This window comes from Schistocerca gregaria, chromosome X, assembly GCF_023897955.1.
Source record: "Schistocerca gregaria isolate iqSchGreg1 chromosome X, iqSchGreg1.2, whole genome shotgun sequence".
Classification (NCBI taxonomy): domain Eukaryota; kingdom Metazoa; phylum Arthropoda; class Insecta; order Orthoptera; family Acrididae; genus Schistocerca; species Schistocerca gregaria.
Genome location: NC_064931.1, coordinates 277,926,487 through 277,942,366, shown reverse-complemented (window position 1 = coordinate 277,942,366; position 15,880 = coordinate 277,926,487).

Here is a 15,880-nt window from a genome sequence, read left to right as displayed (position 1 = left end):
CTTGATGCCTCAGAACATGTACCAACCGATCCCTTCTTCTGGTCAAGTTGTGCCACAAACTTCTCTTCTCCCCAATCCTATTCAATACTTCCTCATTAGTTATGTGATCTACCCATCTAATCTTCAGCATTATTCTGTAGCACCACATTTCAAAGGCTTCTGTTCTCTTTTTGTCCAAACTATTTATCGTCCATGTTTCACTTCCATACATGGCTACACTCCAAACAAATACTTTCAGAAATGACTTCCTGACACTTAAATCTATACTCGATGTTAACAAATTTCTCTTCTTCAGAAACGCTTTCCTTGCCATTGCCAGTCTACATTTTATATCCTCTCTACTTCGACTGTCATGAGTTATTTTGCTCCCCAAATAGCAAAACTCCATTACTACTTTAAGTGTCTCATTTCCAAATCTAATTCCCTCAGCATCACTCGATTTAATTGGACTACATTCCATTATCCTCGTTTTGCTTGTGTTGGTGTTCATCTTACATCCTCCTTTCAAGACATTATACATTCCGTTCAACTGCTCTTCCAAGTCCTTTGCTGTCTCTGACAGAATTACGATGTCATCGGTGAACCTCAACATTTTTATTTCTTCTCCATGGATTTTAATACCTACTCCGAACTTTTCTTTTGTTTCATTCACTGCTTGCTCAATATACGCATTGAATAACATCGGGGAGAGACTACAACCCCGTCTCATTCCCTTCCCAACCACTGCTTCCGTTTCATGTCCTGCGACTCTTATAACTGCCATCTGGTTTCTGTACAAATTGTAAATAGCCTTTCGATCCCTGTATTTTACCCCTGCCACCTTCAGAATTTGAAAGAGAGTATTCCAATCAACATTGTCAAAAGCTTTCTCTAAGTCTACAAATGCTAGAAACGTAGGTTTGCCCTTCCTTAATCTAGCTTCCAAGATAAGTCGTAGGGTCAGTATTGCCTTACGTGTTCCAATATTTCTACGGAATCCAAACTGATCTTCCCCAAGGTCCGCTTCTACCAGTTTTTCCATTCGTCTGTAAAGAATTCGCGTTAGTCTTTTGCAGCTGTGACTTATTAAACTGATAGTTCGGTAATTTTCACATCTGTCAACACCTGCTTTCTTTGGGATTGGAATTATTACATTCTTCTTGAAGCCTGAGGGTATTTCGCCTGTCTCATACATCTTGCTCACCGAATGGTAGAGTTTTGTCAGGACTGTCTCTCCCAAGGCCGTCAGTAGTTCCAATGGAATGTTGTTTCGACTCAGGTCTTTCAGTGCTCTGTCAGTATCTTATCTCCCATATCATCTTCATCTACATCCTCTTCCATTTCCATAATATTCTCCTCAAGTACATCGCCCTAGTATAGACCCTCTATATACTCCTTCCACCTTTCTGCTTTCCCTTCTTTGCTTAGAACCGGGTTTCCATCTGCGCTCTTGATGTTCATACAAGTGGTTCTCTTATCTCCAAAGGTCTCTTTAATTTTCCTGCAGGCAGTACCTACCTTACCCCTAGTGAGATGAGCCTCTACATCCTTACATTTATCCTCTAGCCATCCCTGCTTATCCATTTTGCATTTCCTGTCGATCTCATTATTGAGACGTCTGTATTCCATTTTGCCTGTTTCATTTACTGAATTTTTATATTTTTTCCTTTCATCAATTAAATTCAATATTTCTTCTGTTACACAAGGATTTCTATTAGCCCTCGTCTTTTTACCTACTTGATCCTCTGCTGCTTTCACTACTTCATCCCTCAAAGCTACCCATTCTTCTTCCACCGTATTTCTTTCCCCCATTCCTGCCAATTGCTCCCTTATGCTCTCCCTGAAACACTGTACAACCTCTGGTTCTTTTGGTTTATCCAGGTCCCATCTCCTTAAATTAGCACCTTCTTGTAGTTTCTTCAGTTTTAATCTACAGTTCATAACCAATAGATTGTGGTCAGAGTCCACATCTGCCTCTGGAAATGTCTTACAATTTAAAACCTGGTTCCTAAAGCTCTTTCTTTCCATTATATAATCTATCTGAAACCTGTCAGTATCTCCAGGCTTCTTCCATGTATACAGCCTTCTTTTATGATTCTTGAACCAAGTGTTAGCTATGATTAAGTTGTGCTCTGTGCAAAATTCTACCCGGCAGCTTCCTGTTTCATTTCTTTGCCCCAGTCCATATTCACCTACTACATTTCCTTCTCTCCCTTTTCCAACTACCGAATTCCAGTCACCCATGACTATTAAATTTTCGCCACCCTTCATTATCTGAATAATTTCTTTTATTTGATCATACATTTCTTCGATTTCTTCGTCTAGTTGGCATATAAACTTGTACTACTGTAGTAGGTGTGGGCTTCGTATCTATCTTGGCCACAATAATGCATTCACTATGCTGTTTGTAGTAGCTTACCCGCACTCCTATTTTCCTATTCATTATTAAACCTACTCCTGCATTACCCCTATTTGATTTTGTGTTTTTAACCCTGTAGTCACCTGACCAAAAGCCTTGTTCCTCCTGCCACCAAACTTCACTAATTCCCACTATATCTAACTATAACCTATCCATTTCACTTTTTAAATTTTCTAACCTACCTGCCCGATTAAGGGCTCTGACATTCCACACTCCAATTCGTAGAACACCAGTTTTCTTTCTCTTGATAACGACATCCTCTTGAGTAGTCCCCACCCGGAGATCCGAATGGGGGACTATTTTACCTCCGGAATATTTTACCCAAGAGGACGCCATCATCATTTAATCATACAGTAAAGCTGCATGTCCTCAGGAAAAATTACGGCCGTAGTTTCCCCTTGCTTTCAGCCGTTTGCAGTACCAGCACAGCAAGGCCGTTTTGGTTATTGTTACAAGGCCAGATGAGTCAATCATCCAGACTGTTGCCCCTGCAACTACTGAAAAGGCTGCTGCCCCTCTTCAGGAACCACACGTTTGTCTGTCCTCTCAACAGATACCCCTCCGTTGTGGTTGCACCTACGGTATGGCTATCTGTATCTCTGAGGCACGCAAGCCTCCCAACCAATGCCAAGGTCCATGGTTCGTGGCGGGGATTATATTTTTATTCTATATAAATGGAGTTGATTCCAGCGACATCGTGTACATCCACTACTGTTGCTGAATCATGTATCATGAATATATTTGAATTTATTAACCACAATCGCTATCACCTAAATTAGGACCCTTGGTTTAAAGGTATTTGGGTTCCATTATTTGAAGACAGAAATATATTGAAAACAAACGAAATTGTGTGTTTTCTATATGGAGTCCAAATATTAGGACCCTGCAACTTTAAGAAGAAATAAGGTCCATTAACTCGAATGTCTTAAATAAAATGATATCCCACATACAGAGTGCTATAGAGTTTTAATTTATCTAGTATATATATATTCTGTATAAATTGAGACAATTCCATGGACATAAACTTCATCCATGTTGAATATTCTTTTATTCATTCAAGAGAAGAAGTATGAATTAATATATATTACATGCATGAAGTATGGAATTTCAGTGGCTTCTTAGAGGATCTACTGCCGATATGATAATTATCAAACAGAATTTAGTTAAATATTTAAATAATTATAACTTAGAATATACAGAAATTGAACGCAATGAGCCTTTATCATTAGAATATGAATACATCCAAAATGAAGAAAAATATAATACCAAATAATTTAAGTAAAAATACTTGGATTTTATTACCAGTAACAAATTTAATAAAACTTATAATGAATTTGAGAACTATTATGGTATTAAAGATTAAAGATTACTATATTGCCCTTGAAGAAATATTTCGTCATTATATTGACTATACAAAAGATTATATAGCCATTCAATCTAAAAAAATATTGAATAACAGGCTAAAGAATTAAAAGAAAAGGAAAAAGAATACCTTCACTTAAAAGATGTAGTATCTGATGTAGTAGAGATGAATAAAGAACAAATTATTTACATTGTCACATCTACACTGTATGCCAAGAAAAACTATTTCAGAGTTGGTGGTGTATTATCTGCAAATCATCTCTCCGGGGGAGTATCCAGTTATAATAATAGAAGACCTAAAGATGGTAAAATACTTTATGTCATAAGATACAAATCTACAGATTACAATTTAGTGTACAATTTTGTGTACAGAGAGCTGACAAAACAAAACAAATATATAATATGCAGTTCAATAATATATCTTATTTTGTTGGTTAATTATGTGGCCAGTCCACTGATGAAATAAAGAGAAGAGAAAAAATATTTATCAAAAAATATTGATGAAGAAGATAAAAAATATTGGAGAATTTAAAGGCATTCAATTTGTACACATTAAAAGGCAATGAAACATTTTTTATGATGATATATTTTTGTAAACCACTCCTGTTCGTTCCCTTAACAAAAATACAACTATTTTTTAATCATTGTGGAATTACAAAGATGGAAAGTTCACCCACTATAGGAATCTGATTATTCTCTTGAAGGTATGAACTAAACATCACTTACCATTCATAAAATAACATTATCATTATTTATCCAACTGTTGTGCAAATTATCGAAATCCAACAACTTAACATAAACTTTATCTCTTCTCTTTCTCAAAATTTTTTCAACTTGATAAAGATTTGGAAAATTTGTTTTCATTAGTTCTAGTTCATGCAAATTTCATTCAATCTCTTTAAATTTATATGTGACTGGATTGGAGTGAATAACATTTTTAAATTCGAAAGTTTCTGTTGATCAATTGTCAGTATATCCTTCCAGAAAAAGTCCTTTCAGTTTGCTTATTCTCACTTTGTCACCAATCTAGCAAATTTGATACATAAACAGTTTTCAATGTGATCTTTTCAGCATCTTTATTTATGGCTTTTGGAGCCACTTTTATAGATGAATGTCTCATCTTATTCTATTCATCAACAAATTTAGAGACTGATTCAACTCATTTGTAATTTCCTTGAAAAGCATATTTTTGCCACATTGTTTGTTTAAGTGTTCTGTTAAATCGTTCAACAACAGATGCCTTTAATTCAGTGAAAGTTGAATAATGATTAATATTATATTTTTTCATCAGCTCATGAGACACTTTATTATAGAATTCTTCACCATTATGTACCTGTAAATTTTTTAGAGTTCTGTCTCTAAATATTTTATCAAAAACCCTTGTTACATTCTTACCTGTTTTGTTTTCAACTGGAATAGCCCCAGATAATTTTGAGAAGACATCGATAATACTTAATAAATATTTATATCCTTTATTTATTGTTTAATTTCCTTTCAGAATACCTGAGTCCATTTCATTAGCTCGCCATAAATCATCTATATCAAGAGAAATAACATTTCCTCTTTTATAATTTTCACTTATTGGGCTATGTATTTCATTAATAATTTGTTCACGAATATTAAAGGGGGTCTAGTGGCCCCCCTTCTCCTATAAAAGTTTTTTAACTAATTCTTTGTCTCCCAATTCAATTTGTTAATCTGTGACGGGTATGTGTTTCTGTAAACTTTTTAGACTTCAAATTGTAGATGTGATCCATCCATTTACATAGAGTAAAAAGTTATTTAACTTTTAATTTATTTCACCAAAAATAACTAACTTTAGATCAACTGGAACTGTTTTCACAAATTCTTTTAATCTTATGGTACGCAATTTTGATTTGTTTACCATTATTGATTGATTACTATTATTTATTTAGCATAATTTATCGGAGACGCTTACAGTGATGTCGAAGTTATAGGATTTTAAAACTCTGTTTATATTATTGCCAACAACAATAATCCTTTTAACCCTGAAAGCATATTCAAAACTGTGCACTTTTTGTTCGCCTCCAGTCATAAATGTGAATACTATTATTCATTTATCATATACTTTTTCTTGAAGATTACTTAAATCATTCAAGTATGGAGTGTAATCTGATTTTGAAAAATTCCTTTAAAATTTTCTCGATATCTTTCTTGTAATAATAATTTTGAAATATATTTAGGAACTTTACATATCGTTGTTTAGGTTCTAAAAGCCTTATTTCCAAATATCTTTTGGTAACTACATCCAACTAATCTAGTGGATCCCTGATATTAACAATTATTCAGTTTTTCTATAACATACAGCTACTTTAAAAATTCTATTTATTTCTTTGTGAAACTGTTTAACTACATTACAATTTTTGGATACTGATGACTGAAAATCTTTTACTTTTGATTGAAAATATTCAAATTTTGAAATTAATTCATTATTATTATTTGGTTCAAAACCTAAATCGTTACTGATCTACTTTCCAAAAATGTCCATTTAATGTCAAAATATCATTAAACTTGTAATTATCTGACAGCAGTTTCAAAGCAAATAGACATAAATGATGACAAACTACCTCATTAAAGTTTTGTATTCTCTGAGCATTGTAATACAGACCTTTTCCCCAAGTAGTTAACTAGTTTAATTTGTATATTACTGACAAATGAATCAAAACAAATTTTATATCTTTTTTCTTAGAATAATAATACCAATGAGAACTAATATGATAAGATGTCTCTAAATTAACAATTCCAGATTCGTATTCTTTAGGATGATTAACAATATCATCAATCATAAAAATGCCACGAAAATCTTTAATTTTTAAATCTTTAACTAATTTTTCTATATCGAAATTTCTTAAAACAGTAGGATAGAAATAAGTTTTTTTTTTAATTTTTTTCTGGATCTAGTACCTTTCCATTTCTTGATTAAATGTTTTTTGTTCTTCCAACTTTTTTTCTTATTTATTATTGTGTTTGCAATTGCTGCAGACCCACCAGCATGTGAATGAATAGTTGCAAAATAAGTTAATGCAGCCAAAAGTAATGAAAAGAATCCACCTTCATGTTTTGTTTGTCCTTTTCCTTTCTTCTTTTTTGTTAAATATTCAACAATCTTTTTCACAACAGAAATACTTATTGTAATGAGTAAATTACCCCCAGTCTCTTTTTTTCTTTTTTATGCAGCAATTAAAGATGATTCAATACTATGTAATTGTTCGTTATTTAATTTGATTTTAATTGATTTAGGTTTATTTTTGTCACTTGCTATTAAAGTATAATCAATAGTAAAGTTATTCATTTATATAGATAAAAAATTTTAAGGATTCATAATTTTTACACTCCCCACCCATTGCCACCCACACCTAAACCACCATCAGTTGAAGCAGGCTGTGGACTGCATCACATTCCTAATTGTCTCTTTCCACACATAATACCTTGAACTACAGTAGCTGCTAATTTTTCTCCTAATGAAGCATCATCTGGATTCACTCTTTCCTTTGCAGATAAGTGAAGTTTCTTATCAATTTTATGTCTAGAATATAAATCTTTATGATCACAATAGGCGATGTCATTTTGTTTGCAAGCTTCATCTAATTTATTTATTCCTGGATCACATTGCCTTAATCTATCTTCTAGTTTAGTAAAACGCCAGCAGTACAAATATCCTGGTAGATGCATTTCTGGCATTGATAAATTATTTAAGGCCCAGATTACTAATCCTTTACCATGGTTTTCACTTTCCCAAAATGTGTGAGGAAGATTATTCAAAATTCTGATCAAATATGGAATTCCTTTTGGATTGTTGACGATGAAATCACTAAATTTATATGTCTAATTTGCATTATTTCCACTTTTTGATTGTGGTAATTTTCATTTCCACCTAATTCTTCATGGTTCATGGTTCATGGTGTGTGTTCCTTTAGTCATGTCCTAGTTCATGAACCACGGGCAACGTATGAGTGTCCAAGTAAGTGGTCCCGACAGTCGGGGTACCAGTTACTTTGGAATAAGGCAGGGCATCTCGGACATATTCTGAGTCGTGGTCACCTTTGTGCTCATACGGCAAAGACTACCAAATCCACCGGTTAGTCCCCCAACCGTTATGGGTAATACCCAATGGTACTCAGGGCAAGTAAGGCTAGCAACCTGCTTCCCTGGTACTTTAAATATGAAGCTGGCAAAATCAGAGCAAAATGCCTCGGACCTTTGGAGGTGATGGAGTCCCACCTCTAACTGACAAACCAGGGACTCCTATGATACGACTTGGCAGACAAATGGTAATGAGATGGGGAGCTATTAATATCAATGGGGGCTACCCTGGGAAGAAGGTAGAGCTGGCAGAGGCTGCAAGTAAGATGGGGCTGGACGTTTTAGCTGTAAGTGACATTTGGGTAAGGGTTAGAAAGAAGAGGAAGTGGGAGAATACATGGTCTACCTGTCAGGAGTCAAAACAGGAATAACACAATGGGGTGTAGGGCTGTACATCAGGAAAGAAATGTAACCCAGCGTAGTTACAATAAGGTATGTAAACGAACGACTGATGTGGATAGATTTGACAGTGTCTAGAAAGAAATTTAGGATTGTGTCAGTACATTTGCATTGTGAAGGGACAGATCAAGATAAGATGGATAGTTTTTATGAGGCATTCAGTGATGTAGTTGTTAGAGTGAAGGACAAGGACAGTGTTCTGCTCATGGGTGAGTTTAACGCCAGGATTGGAAATCGAACAGAAGGGTATGAAAAAGTTTTGGGTAAATTTGGAGAGGATATGGAGGCCACCAGGAACGGGAAACAACTCTTGGATTTCTGTGCCAGTATGGGCTTAGTAATCACAAAGTACTTTTTTAAATGTAAGAACATTCACTGGTATACTTGGGGAGGCAGGGGAACCAGATCTGTCATTGACTATATAATAACAGATCAGGAATTCAGGAAGGCTGTGAGGGACACACGTGTATTCAGGGGATTCTTTGATGACACTGATCATTATTTAATCTGTAGTGAAATTGGGATTGTGATGCCGAAATTGCAGGTGGCCAGGTCCATATGTAGAAGGATAAGAGTGGAGAAACTTCAGGATAAGGAAATCAGGCACAAGTACATAACAACGATCTCAGAAAGGTACCAGTTAGTTGAATGTAGTCAATTACAGTCATTGGCAAAGGAATGGACAAGGTACAGGAACACAGTACCAGAAGTGGCTAAAGAATGTCTTGGAACAGTAGTGTGTAAAAGTAGGAAAAGCAAACAGCTTGGTGGAATGACACAGTCAAGGCAACCCGTAAAAGGAAAAAGAAAGCGTATCAAAAATGGCTACGTACTAGAACTCAGGTAGACAGAGAAAGTTATGTTGAAGAAAGAAACAAAGCCAAACAGACAATTGCAGCATCCAAGAAGAAATCTTGGGGAGACTTTGGAAACAGGTTGGAGACTATGGGTCAAGCTGCTGGAAAACCATTCTGGAGTGTAATAGCAGTCTTCGAAAGGGAGGTAAGAAGGAAATGACAAGTATTTTGGACAGGTCAGGAAAATTGCTGGTGAATCCTGTGGATGCCATGGGCAGATGGAGGGAATATTTTGAAGAGTTGCTCAATGTAGGTGAAAATACGATCAGTAATGTTTCAGATTTCGAGGTAGAATGGGATAGGAATGATGATGGAAATGGGATCACATTTGAGGAAGTGGAGAAAATGGTCAATAGATTGCAGTGCAATAAAGCAGCTGGGGTGGATGAAATTAAGTCGGAACTCATCAAATACAGTGGAATGTCATGTCTTAAATGGCTACACAGGATAATTGAAATGGCCTGTGAGTCGGGACAGGTTCCATCAGACTGGACAAAAGCAGTAATCACACCAATCTTTAAACATGGAAACAGAAAAGATTGTAACAACTACAGAGGTATCTCTTTAGTCAGCGTTGTGGGTAAAATCTTCTCAGGTATTGTTGAAAGGAAAGTGCGAGTAATAGTTGAGGACCAATTGGATGAAAATCAGTGTGGGTTTAGGCCTCTTAGAAGTTGTCAGGACCAGATCTTTAGCTTACGGCAAATAATGGAGATGGGTTATGAGTGGAACAGGGAACTGTATCTATTCTTTATAGATCTAGAAAAGGCATATGACCGGGTTCCTAGGAGGAAGTTATTGTCTGTTCTACGAGATTATGGAATAGGAGGCAAACTTTTGCAAGCAATTATAGGTCTTTACATAGATAGTTAGGCAGCAGTTAGAGTTGATGGTAAATTGAGTTCATGGTTCAGAGTAGTTTCAGGGGTAAGGCAAGGCTGCAACCTATCTTCACTGTTCTTAATATTATTTATGGATCATATGTTGAAAACAATAGACTGGCTGGGTGAGATTAAGATATTTGAACACAAAATAACCAGTCTTGCATATGCGGATGACTTAGTTGTGATGGCAGATTCGATTGAAAGTTTGCAAAGTAATATTTCAGAGCTTGACCAGAAATGTAAGGACTATGGTATGAAGATTAGCATCTCCAAAACGTAAGTAATGTCAGTGGTAAAGAAATATAAACGGATTGAGTGCCAAATAGGAGGAACAAAGTTAGTACAGGTGGAAAGTTTCAAGTACTTAGGATGCATATTCTCATAGGATGGCAACATAGTGAAAGAACTGTGAGCGAGGTGTAGCAAAGCTAATGCAGTGAGTGCTCAGCTACGATCTACTCTCTTCTGCAAGAAGGAAGTCAGTACCAAGACTAAGTTATCTGTTCACCGTTCAATCTTTCGACCAACTTTGATGTATGAGAGTGAAAGCTGGGTGGATTCAGGTTACCTTATCAACAAGGTTGAGGTTACGGATATGAAAGTAGCTAGGATGATTGCAGGTGCTAGTACATGGGAACAATGGCAGGAAGGTGTCCACAATGAGGAAATCAAAGAAAAACTGGGAATGAACTCTATAGATGTAGCAGTCAGGACGAACAGGCTTAGATGGTGGAGTCATGTTACATGGATGGGAGAAACAAGGTTACCCAAGAGACTCATGGGTTCAGCAGTAGAGGGTAGGAGGAGTCGGGGCAGACCAAGGAGAAGGTACCTGGATTCAGTTAAGAATGATGTTGAATTAATAGGTTTAACATCATAAGAGGCACCAATGTTAGCACTGAATAGGCGATCGTGGAGGAATTTTATAAGGGGGCTATGCTCCAGACTGAACGCTGAAAGGCATAATCAGTCTTAAATGATATTGATGATGACCTAATTCTTCTTCATGTATTACTGCTAATGTGTGAAATAACGAATAGATATCATTCATCCAGAAATATTCGACTGGCTTTTCTGAATACTTTTTTACCAGACCTTATCCATCAATTTGCAATGAACAATCTAATTTCTTTGTCTCAGTGAAGTAAAAAGTCATCAACAATTGCCTTTATCAAATATTTATATTTATTTCCTCTACTCGAATTTTTTTTTCATTACTATCCGAATATAATGTTCCCAAATTCTACAATATATCTGCATAATTAGATAAATCAGAACCTGTAAATAACGTATTTATGTCTTCCATAGTTATCTGTTTTTCACTTAAAAGACTCATTATTACATCTGTACCTTCATGTATTTGTCACGAATAGTTACTTTATCTCCATCAAATTTTATTCTTAATTTACCAACGAATTTAAATGAACCAACAGGTCTTAATCCAAAAACTTGATCTTCACTATGATTAATATATTCTACCATTGTGTCACTTAGACTGATTTTATGACATTTTTATCCTTTTTCCTCTCTTCTCCATACTTCGTTAATAAATCTTCTATTGCTGATTCACTTAAAGTATAGTCACACTGTGGACTTTTGTATTGTTTAATTGGTGGTATATCATTACATTCTTCTAACTGATAAGGAAAATAAGGAACCATTTGATTTTCAGCTTCTCTGTTTTCTTCAATATCTCTCAAAACGTTATCGCCTAATCCATTGATACCTTGTTTAACTATTTCAATTGGATCAATAACAGGTTGACCATCGTTTTTAAATTTTTCATATTCTTTTCTTGGTTATTTTTCCGTTTTTTAAACTCTTCTCTTAACTGTTCTTTTACTCTTCTATTTCGTTTAGCTTTTTTAACAACTTCTGGGTCGTATCTTGAAAACATGTAATAGAGATGAAAAAACAATAATTTAACATTTTTAACATTTTTGTTGAATGTTTTATGTTTATGTTGAACATCGTATGTGTATATTGAAAGGTTTATGTTTATGTTGAACGTTTTTGCTGTGTGTGTTTAGCTTTTATGTTAAACGTCCAAAAGAAAAGATATCATTCATTTGGCTGAATATTTTCCTTTGTTCGCTTTTCTAGTCATGTCTATCGTAAAAAATCTGGACTCATCATTCCAACATTTACTACACATATCTTTAAAATCATCAAACTTTAAATCACCTCAATGAACTCATGGTAAATGTGATTGTGTCATCTTGCCTAAAGATATTTTTAAAAAGTCTGATAATGTCTTACTAATTGTTTTGGAATTTTTGCATATGTCTGAGCTAAATAAAAACAATCTACTTCTTTATGTCTTCGTCTAGTAAAATATTCTCTAACTATATCTTGATTTTTTAGAATTAAATAGTCAAATAGTATAATTCAATTTTCTTGACAATGATCTAGTCGAATGATTTCATCATTATTTTAAATGAAACTTTTTTATTTATGGTTATCCTTAATTTTTCACATATTTTTATAAATTCGTGACATTTCGGTTGATTTTAGCTTTTAGAACAAATCTACAAATGTTTAATATTTTTCCAATTCAACCATCCAGCTGCTAACATATAATTGTCAGTCATTAATGTAGTTCTTCCACAACAACTTGGCCCTATAATAGCACATCAATTAGAATTTGGTAAAAATTTAACATGTTTATTTATTTGACTTATTTTCTGGAATTCTTATTTTTGGCTCCCACAGTCAGTTTTCATTTAACTAAACAAAATTTTTAATAGTAGATGAGCAAATTATTTCAATTGAGTGACAAGTCATCTGTTCTCAAAAAGGCATTGACTATACCTATACAAAATAGCTTCAGTAATATTGCACTGGTTGGATTTTAATCAACTTTTTTTAACTGCATATATTACATCCAAAAATAATAAATTATACGTTGATGATGAAATGATAGAAATTCCTGTTGGTCAATATAGTTTTATAAGCTTTGAAAAATTTATTCATTGAAAAAATAAAAATATTCATATTAAAGCTGATGAAATTTTGGATAGAATTGTAATCGAAAATTATCTAAAACTGCATAGGGATATTAAAGAAGATATTATTACATGTCTGCTAGAATTTAATAATCAAATTATTAAAGCAAACGAAAAACTTTTGCTACTAATATTCCTAAAATCATACCATTTGGATTAATTAGTGTAAATTTTAATTTCACTGATGGAATGTTTGCTTAACATACTGATCATTTTCATAGAGAAACTAAAATTATTGCTTGATTCAAGCCTAATGCAGAATTTGGTGGTCCAATAATTCATGAGCCACATTAAAATGTATATATTCTAATTTTTGATCCAATTCAGAATTTAAAAATGAATATAACTGATGAAAATAACAGTTTGATTGACTTTAATGGTTCTTATATAATAGTAATTTTAGAAATGTCTTAATAAATTTTATTCTTGTTAAATAATCAACAAAATTGAACGTTATCGGTTTTACTCATTCCCTGTGAATGAGAAGAAGAAAAATAATATAAATGCCCCTAGAATGAACACAGAGATTAATATAAAGATTCGATATGGATGGGTTCATACAACTCGTGCACAATTCTCTATGAGTTTTAGTATCAATGGAGCTGATGGTACAGATTATCCATTATATGATAGAAAGTCCAATAAAAAATTAGTTGATAACTATGTGGCAAAGTTGTTCGAGGTCATCACTATAAAGGAAGGAAACACTATTTTGTCTAGAATGGAACATCCATTTATTTCTTCATCTGTCCTTATGAGATTAACTTCGACTATAGCCCATGAGTTAACTATGGAAGGGCATATCCCTAATAATGGTAAGATAAAAAGTAAGAAAAAGGAAGTACTTTTTCCTCTAGATTTGTATGGTGGATTTTTCGAACATTATAATGAACAATGTGGGATGGAGATTTAACAGTAATTTTTACTTGGAGCTCAAGTGCGGGAGATGCTATTCTTAGATGGGCTGATAAAAACTATGCAGGAATTGAAATAAAAGATACACTTCCAAAAGAATGTAAAATTTTAGCAGAATCTATGGAAATTCGTGTTCCTGTCGTAAAATCTGAAACAGAATATTTCCTAAAGCTAGAAGAAGAAACATTAAAAAACCCAAAAATTTCTGTTTCATTCTTTGAACTGCAAACAGCCAAATTAGAAGCAAAATTTTGAACTAGATATTTCTAATTATTATGCTTCTTCAGAATTTGATATGCCTTACTTTGTTTTCATTGTTTTCCAAACTAATAGAAAAATAATCATGTAATTGATTCTTCTTTATTCAATCATGTGAAATTACAAAATGTCTATGTGAAAAATATATTTTAAATAAATATGAATATAAAACTATACTAAAAAGTTTCATCCCAAATTGAGACACTGCTGGAGCTTTCTGTTATGTATAACATAAAGATGTTTGTCCCCATTGTTGTCAGCAACTTCGGGATGCAACTGTTGCATGGGACTAGATGCTCCTGATACAGAGACAATTCATTGTGCTCTATGACTTAATGATAATGGTGTCATCTTGAATAAAATATTCCTCACGTAAAATTGTCCCATTTATTGAATCTCCAGGAAGGGACTACTCAGATGAATGTCATCATAAGGAAAACGAAACTGATGTTTGATGACATAGAGTATGGAATGTTAGGACCCTTAATTGGGTAGGTAGGTTAGAGAACATAAAAAGGAAATCAGATAGGTTGAAGATGCACACATTGAGAATTTGTGAACTGCAATTCTGGGATTCCTGATCAAGTCAGGATGGGATTATCAGCACAAAATAAAGTAGTGGTAATGCAGTTGTAGGTCTAAAAACAAACAAGAAAATAGCGATATGGCCAAGTACTATCAACAACATAGTGAATGCATTCTTGTAGCCAAGATAGATGTAAAGCCAACAGCCACCACAACATTACAAGTGTATAAGCCAACTAATTCCGCAGATGAAGAAGAGAATGACAGAAAGTATGATGAGATACAGGAAATTGTTCAAGTAGTTAAGGAATATGGTAATTTAAATGTGATTGAAGAAAAGTAGAAAGAAAAATAGGGGGAACGGATGGGAAGGGGGGAAATGAATGAAAGAAGAAACCTCCTAGTAGAAATTTGTACAGAGCATAATTTAATCATTGCTAACATTTGGTTTACGAGTCATGAAAAAAATAGTGTACATGGAACAGACCTGAACAGACTGGAAGGTTTCAGATTGTAATAACAGTAAGACAGACATTTCGAAACCAAATGTTAGAATGTAGGACATTTCCAGGAGCAGATGTGGACCCTCACTGTAATTTATTGGCTATAGACTGCAAATTTAAACAGAAGAAATTGCAAAAAAGCAGGAAATTAAGAAAATGGTGCCTGGATAAATTGAAAGATTCAGAGATAGCTGAGAGATTCAGAAAAAGCATTTGGCAAATTTGGACTGATGTAGAGGAAAGGAATACAACGGAAGATGAACAGGTAGCTTTGAGTGATGAAGTAATGAAGACAGTGGAGGATCACTTAGGTAAAGAGACAACGTATAGTGTAAATCTTAGACCACACAGTAGATAATGAATTTAATTGATGATGGAATAAAATACAAAAATGTAGCAAGAAAAAGGGAATATATATGTATAAAAAGTGATGTGGACAGAAAGTGCAAAATTGCTAAGCAAGAATGACTAGAAGGCAAATGGAAACTAGGAGGAAGATGGATGCCACCTATTCGAAAATTAAAGAGACCTTTGGGAAAAGGAGGAGCAGCTGCATGAATATCAACAGATCAAATAGTATGCCAGTACGTGGCAAAGCAGGGTAACCTGAAATGTTGAACAAATACACAGAGGGTCTTTATAAGGGAAACAATCTTAAAAGCAGTATTAT